Genomic DNA, 8,044 nt, shown 5'->3' on the forward strand with positions numbered 1-8,044 from the left:
TCTGCAGCTTCACTCCTGAAGCCAGGAAAACCATGAACCCACCAGAAGGAAGAAACTCCAAACACGTCCTAACATCAGAAGGAACAAACTCCAGACACACCATCTTTAAGAACTGTAACACTCACGTGAGGGTTCGCGGCTTCATTCTTGAAGTCAGTGAGACCAAGAACCCACCAATTCTGGACACACTACCAAACCAGATAATTGTTTAATTTTTTGTAGCGATGGGGTCTCACTATGTTGCTCCCACCACTCCTATTCAACATGGTGCTGTAAGTCATAGCCAGAGCAATCAGGCAAGACAAATAAATAAAAGGGACCTAAATAGGAAAAAAGGAAGTCAAACTGTCTCTATTTGCAAATGATATGATTCTATACCTAGGAAACTGCAGAGTCTCTGCCCAAAATCTCCTAGATCTGATAAGCAACCCCAGCGAAGTTTCAGGATTCAAAATCAGTGTACAAAAATCAGTAACATTTCCAGTCAGCAACAACATCCAAGTTAAGTGTCAAATCAAGAATGTAATCTCATTCACAATTGCCACAAAAGGAATAAACTACCCGGGAATATAGCTAACCAGGGAGGTGAAAGACCTCTACAATGAGAACTACAAAACACTGCTCAAAGAAATCAGAGACAATACAAACAAATGGAAAAACATTTCATGCTCATGGATAGGAAGAATCAATATTGTTAAAATGACCATACTGCCCAAAGTAATTTACACAATCAATGCTATTCCTATCAAACTACTGATGACATTCTTGGCTGGGCATGGTGGCTCATGCCTGAAATCCAAGCACTTCGGGTGGCTGAGGTGGGCAGATCACCTGAGGTCAGGGGTTTGAGACCAGCCTGGGCAACATGGTAAAACCCCATCTGTACTAAAAATACAAAACTTAGCCAGCTGTGGTGGCATATGCCTGTAATCTCAGCTACTCAGGTAGGAGGATCACTTGAGCCCAGAAGGTGGAGGTTGCAATGAACTAAGATAACACCACTGCAGTCCAGCCTGGGTGACAGAGGGAGATTCTGTCTCAAAGAAATTAATTAATTTAATTTAATTTAATTCATATGGAATGAAAAAAGAACCCAAATAGCCAAAGCAATCCTAAGCAAAAAGAACAAAGCTGGAGGCATCACATTATCAGACTTCAAACTATACTGAAATGTTACAGTAACTAAAACAGCCTGGTACTGGTACAAAAACAGACACATAGACAAATGGAACAGAATAGAAAGCCCAGAAGTAAAGCCACACACCTACAACCATATAATCTTTGACAAAGTTGGCAAAACTCAGCAAAGGATAAAGGACTCCCTATTCAATAAATGGTGCTGGGATAACTGGATATCCATATGCAAAAGATTGAAACTGGACCCCTTTCTCATACCACATATACAAAAATCAACTAAAGATGGATCAACTAAAGATTAAATGTAAAACCCAAAACTATAAAAACCCTAGAAAAAAAACCTAGGAAATACCATTCTAGACATAGGTCCTGGAAAAGATTTAATGATGAAGACACCAAAACCAATTGCAACAAAAACAAAAGTTGACAAATGGGACCTAATTACAGTATTTAGTAAAGAGCTTCTGCACAGCAGGAGAAACTATCAACAGAGTAAATAGATAACCCACAGAATTGGAGAAGATATTTGTCAGCTATGTATCTGAACAAAGGTCTAATATCCAGAATCTATAAAGAACTCAAACAATTTTACAAGAAAAAAACACCCCATTAAAAAATGGGCAGGGGTGGGAGTCGCCAAGATGGCTGAACAGGAACAGCTCCAGTCTACAGCTCTGAGTGTGAGCGATGCAGAAGATGGATGATTTCTGCCTTTGCAACTGAGGTACAGGGTTCATCTCACTAGGGCTTGTCAGACAGTGGGTGCAGTCCATTGAGCAGGGTGGGATATCACCTCACCCAGGAAGTGCAAGGGGTAGGGGATTTCCCAAACCTAGCCAAGGGAATCCGTGACAGATGGTACCTGGAAAATCGGGACACTCCCACCCGCATACTGCGCTTTTCCAATGGTCTTAGCAAACGGCACATCAGTAGATTATATCCCACACCCGGCTCAGAGGGTCCCACGCCCATGGAGCTAGCTCACTCGCAGAGCTAGCAAAACTCACTCACTGCCAGCACAGCAGTCTGAGATCTAACTGCAAGGCAGCAGTGAGGCTGGGGTAGGGGCATCTGCCATTGCTGAGGCTTGAATAGGTAAACAAAGTAGGCGGGAAGCTCGAACTGGGTGAAGCCCAATGCAGCTCAAGGAAGCCTGCCTGCCTCTGTAGACTCTACCTGTGGGGGCAGGGCATAGCTGAACAAAAGGCAGCAGAAACTTCAGCAGACTTAAACATCCCTATCTGACAGCTTTGAAAAGAGTAGTGGTTCTCCTAGCACAGAGTCTGAGATCTGAGAATTGACAGACTGCCTCCTAAAGGGGGTCCCTGATGCCCGAGTAGTCTAACTGGAGACACTTCCCAGTAGGGGCCAATTGACACCTCATACAGACAGGTGCCCCTCTGAGATGAAGCTTCCAGAGGAAGGATCAAGCAGTAACATTTGCCTTCTGCAATATTTGCTGTTCTGCAGCCTCCACTGGTGATACCCAGGAAAACAGGGTCTGGATGGACCTCAAGCAAACTCCAACAGACCTGCAGCTGTGAGTCCTGACTGTTAGAAGAAAAATTAACAAACAGAAAGAACATCCACACCAAAACTACATCTATAGGTCACCATCATCAAAGACAAAAAGGTAGCTAAAACCACAAAGATGGGGAGAAACTAGAGCAGAAAAGCTGAAAATTCTAAAAATCAGAGTGCTTCTTCTCCTTCAAAGGATTGCAGCTCCTTGCCAGCAACGGAACAAAGCTGGATGGAGAATGACTTTGACTAGTTGAGAGAAGAAGGCTTCAGAAGATCGGTAATAACAATCTTCTCCGAGCTAAAGCAGGATGTTCAAACCCATCGCAAAGAAGCTAAAAGCCTTGAAAAAAGATTAGACAAATGGGCTAACTAGAATAAACAGTGTAGAGAAGACCTTAAATTACCTGATGGAACTGAAAACCATGGCACGAGAACTACGTGATGCATGCACAAGCTTCAGTAGCCGATTTGATCAAGTGGGAGAAACAGTATCAGTGATTGAAGATCAAATGAATGAAATGAACCGAGAGGGGAAGTTTGAGAAAAAAAAGAGTAAAAGAAAAGAACAAAGCCTCCAAGAAATATGGGACGATGTGAAGAGACCAAATATAGGTCTGATTGGTGCACCTGAAAGTGACAGGGAGAATGTAACCAAGCAGGAAAACTCTCTTCAGGGTACTATCCAGGAGAACTTCCCCAACCTAGCAAGGCAGGCCAACATTCAAATTCAGGAAATACAGAGAACACCACAAAGATACTCTTTGAGAAGAACAACTTCAAGACACATAATCGTCAGATTCACAAAAGTTGAAATGAAGGAAAAGATGTTAAGGGCAGCCAGAGAGAAAGGTTGTGTTACCCACAAAGGGAAGCCCATCAGACTAACAGAGGAACTCTCAGCAGTAACACTACAAGCCAGAAGAGAGTGGGACCCAATATTCAACACTTTTAAAGAAAAGACTTTTCAACTCAGAATTTCATATCCAGCTAAACTAAGCTTCATAAGTGAAGGAGAAATAAAATCCTTTACAGATAAGCAAATTCTGAGAGATTTTGTCACCACCAGGCCTGACTTACAAGAGCTCCAGAAGGAAGCACTAACCATAGAAAGCAACAACTGGTACCACCCACTGCAAAAACATGCCAAATTGTTAAGACCATCAATGCTAGAAAGAAACTGCATCAACTAAAGAGCAAACTAACCAGCTAACATTCATAATGGCAGGATCAAATTCACACATAACAATATTAACCTTAAATGTAAATGTGCTAAATTCTCCAATTAAAAGACACAAACTGGCAAATTGCATAAAGAGTCAAGACACATCAGTGTGCTGTATTCAGGAGACCCATCTCATGTTCAGAGACACACATAGGATCAAAATAAAGGGATGGAAGAAGATGTACCAAGCAAATGGAAAACAAAGAAAAAGTAGGGGTTGCAATCCTAGTATCTGATAAAACAGACTTTAAACCAACAAAGATCAAAAGAGACAAAGAAGGCCATTACATAATGGTAAAGGGATCAATTCAATAAGAAGAGTTAACTATCCCAAATATATATGCACCCAATACAGAAATACCCAGATACATAAAGCAAGTCCTTAGAGACTACAAAGAGACTTAGACTCCCACACAATAATAATGGGAGACTTTAACACCCCACTGTCAACATTAGACAGATCCACAAGACAGAAAGTTAACAAGGATATCCAGGACTTCAACTCAGCTCTGCACCAAGCGGACCTAATAGACATCTACACAACTCTCCATCCCAAATCAACAGAATATACATTCTTCTCAGCATCACATCACACTTATTCCAAAATTGACCACGTAGGTAGAAGTAAAGCACTCCTCAGCAAATGTAAAAGAACAGAAATTATAACAAACTGTCTCTCAGACCACAGTGCAATCAAACTAGAACTCAGTATTAAGAAACTCACTCAAAACTGCACAACTACATGGAAACTGAACAACCTACTCCTGAATGACTACTGGGTACCTAAAAAAATGAAAGCAGAAATAAAGATGTTCTTTGAAACCAATAGGAACAAAGACACACATACCAGAAACTCTGGGATACATTTAAAGCAGTGTGTAGAGGGAAATTTGTAGCACAAGAGAAAGCAGGAAAGATTTAAAATTGACACCCTAACATCACAATTAAAAGAACTAGAGAAGCAAGAACAAACACATTCCAAAGCTAACAGAAGGCAAGAAATAACTAAGATCAGAGCAGAACTGAAGGAGACAAAGACACAAAAAACCCTTCAAAAAACCAATGAATCCAGGAGCTGGTTTTTTGAAAAGATCAACAAAATTGATAGACTGCTGGCAAGACTAATAAAGAAGAAAAGAGAGAAGAATCAAATAGATGCAATAAAAAAAAGATAAAGGGGATATCACCACTGATCCCACAGAAATACAGACTACCACCAGAGAATACTATAAACACCTCTACGCAAATAAACTAGAAATAAACGCAAATAAACTAGAAAATCTAGAAGCAATGGATAAATTCCTGGATGTATACAGCCTCCAAAGACTAAACCAGAAAGAAGTTGAATCCCTGAATAAACCAATAACAGGCTCTGAAATTGAGACAATAATTAATAGCCCACCAACCAAAACAAGTCCAGGAGCAGTTAGATTCACAGCCAAATTCTACCAGAGGTACAAAGAGGAGGTGGAAGCATTCCTTCTGAAACTATTCTAATCAATAGAAAAAGAGGAAGTCCTCCCTAACTCATTTTACTAAGGCCAGCATCATTCTGATACCAAAGTCTGGCAGAGACACAACAAAAAAAGATAATTTTAGATGAATATCCCTGATGAACACTGATGCAAAAATCCTCAATGAAATACTGGTAAACCAAATCCAGCAGCACATCAAAAAGCTTATTCACCATGATCAAGTGGGCTTCATCCTTGGGATGCAAGGCTGGTTAAACATATGCAAATCAATAAACGTAATCCATCATATAAACAGAATCAAAGACAAAAACCACATGATTATCTCAATAGACGCAGAAAAGGCCTTTGACAAAATTCAACAACCCTTCATGCTAAAAACTCTCAATAAACTAGATACTGATAGGACGTATATCAAAATAATAAGAGCTATTTGTGACAAACCACAGCCAATATCATACTGGATGGGCAAAAGCTGGAAGCATTCTCTTTGAAAACTAGCACAAGTTAGGGATCCCCTCTCTAACCACTCCTATTCAACATAGTGTTGGAAGTTCTGTCCAGGGCAATCAGGCAAGAGAAAGAAATAAAGGGTATTAAATTAGGAAAAGAGGAAGTCAAATTGTCCCCTTTGAAGATGACATGATTGTATATTTAGAAAACTCCATCATCTCAGCCAAAATCTTCTTAAGCTGATAAGCAACTTCAGCAAAGTCTCAGGATACAACATCAATCTGCAAAAATCACAAGCATTCCTATATACTGATAACAGACAAACAGAGAGCCAAATCATGAGTGAACTCCCATTCGCAATTGCTTCAAAGAGAATAAAATACCTAGGAATCCAATTTACAAGGGATGTGAAGGACCTCTTCAAGGAGAACTACAAACCACTGCTCAACGAAATTAAAGAGGACACAAACAAATGGAAGAACATTCCATGTTCATGGATAGGAAGAATCAATATCGTGAACATGGCCATACTGCCCAAGGTAATTTATAAATTCAATGCCATCTCCACCAAGCTACCAATGACTTTCTTCACAGAATTGGAAAAAACTACTTTAAAGTTCATATGGAACCAAAAAAGAGCCCATATTGCCAAAACAATCCTAAGCCAAAAGAACAAAGCTGGAGGCATCACACTCCCTGATTTCAAACTATACTACAAGGCTATAGTAACCAAAACAGCATGGTACTGGTACCAAAACAGAGATATAGACCAATGGAGCAGAACAGAGCCTTCAGAAATAATACCACACATCTACAACCATCTGATCTCTGATGAACCTGACAAAAACAAGAAATGGGGAAATGATTCCCTTTTTAAGAAATGGTACTGTGAAAACTGGCTAGCCATATGTAGAAAGCTGAAACTGGATCCCTTCCTTACACCTTACACAAAAATTAATTCAAGATGTATTAAAGACTTAAATGTTACACCTAAAACCATAAAAACCCTAGAAGAAAACCTAGGCAATACCATTCAGGACATAGGCATGGGCAAGGACTTCATGACTAAAACATCAAAAGCAATGGCAACAAAAGCCAAAATTGACACATGGGATCTAATTAAACTAAAGAACTTCTGCAGAGCAAAAGAAACTACCGGAGTGAATGGGCAACCTACAGAATGGGAGAAAATTTTTACAATCTACCCATCTGAGTAAGGGCTAATATCCAGAATCTACAAAGAACTTAAACAAATTTACAAGAAAAAATCAAACAACTTCATCAGAAAGTGGGCAAAGGATATGAACATACACTTCTCAAAAGAAGACATTTATGCAGCAAACAGACACATGAAAAAATGCTCATAATCACTCACCATCAGAGAAATGCAAATCAAAACCACAATGAGATACCATCTCACACCAGTTAGAATGGCAATCATTAAAAAGTCAGGAAGCAACAGGTGCTGGAGAGGATGTGGAGAAATAGGAACAGTTTTACACTGTTGGTGGGACTGTAAACTAGTTCAATCATTGTGGAAGACAGTGTGGCAATTCCTCAAGGATCTAGAACTAGAAATACCATTTGACCCAGCCATCACATTACTGGGTATATACCCAAAGGATTATAAATCATGCTGCTATAAAGACACATGCACACGTATGTTTTTTGTGGCACTATTCACAATAGCAAAGACTTGGAACCAACCCAAATGTCCATCAATGACAGACTGGATTAAGAAAATGTGGCAAATATACACCATGAAATACTATGCAGCCATAAAAAAGGATGAGTTCATGTCCTTTGTAGGGACATGGGTGAAGCTGGAAACCATCATTCTCAGCAAACTATCACAAGGACAGAAAACCAAACATGGCATGTCCTCACTCATAGGTGGGAATTGAACAATGGGAACACTTGGACACAGGGTGGTGAAAATCACACACTGGGGCCTATCATTGGGTGGGGAGAGGTGGGAGGGATAGCATTAGGAGAAATACCTAATGTAAATGATGAGTTAACGGGTACAGCACACCAACATGGCACATGTTTACATATGTAACAAACCTGCATGTTGTGCACATGTACCCTAGAACTTAAAGTATTAAAAAAAAAAAAAAGAAACCTGTGGTGGGCTTGAAGGTAGTGACTTGATATTTACTGAGCTATACTGGAATTCAAGTGTATTTCTTCTCTTTCAAAGAATAAAATCTCTCTTAACTTCACACACAAAAAA

This window comes from Macaca thibetana, chromosome 1 (genome assembly GCF_024542745.1).
Source record: "Macaca thibetana thibetana isolate TM-01 chromosome 1, ASM2454274v1, whole genome shotgun sequence".
In the NCBI taxonomy this organism is placed as follows: domain Eukaryota; kingdom Metazoa; phylum Chordata; class Mammalia; order Primates; family Cercopithecidae; genus Macaca; species Macaca thibetana.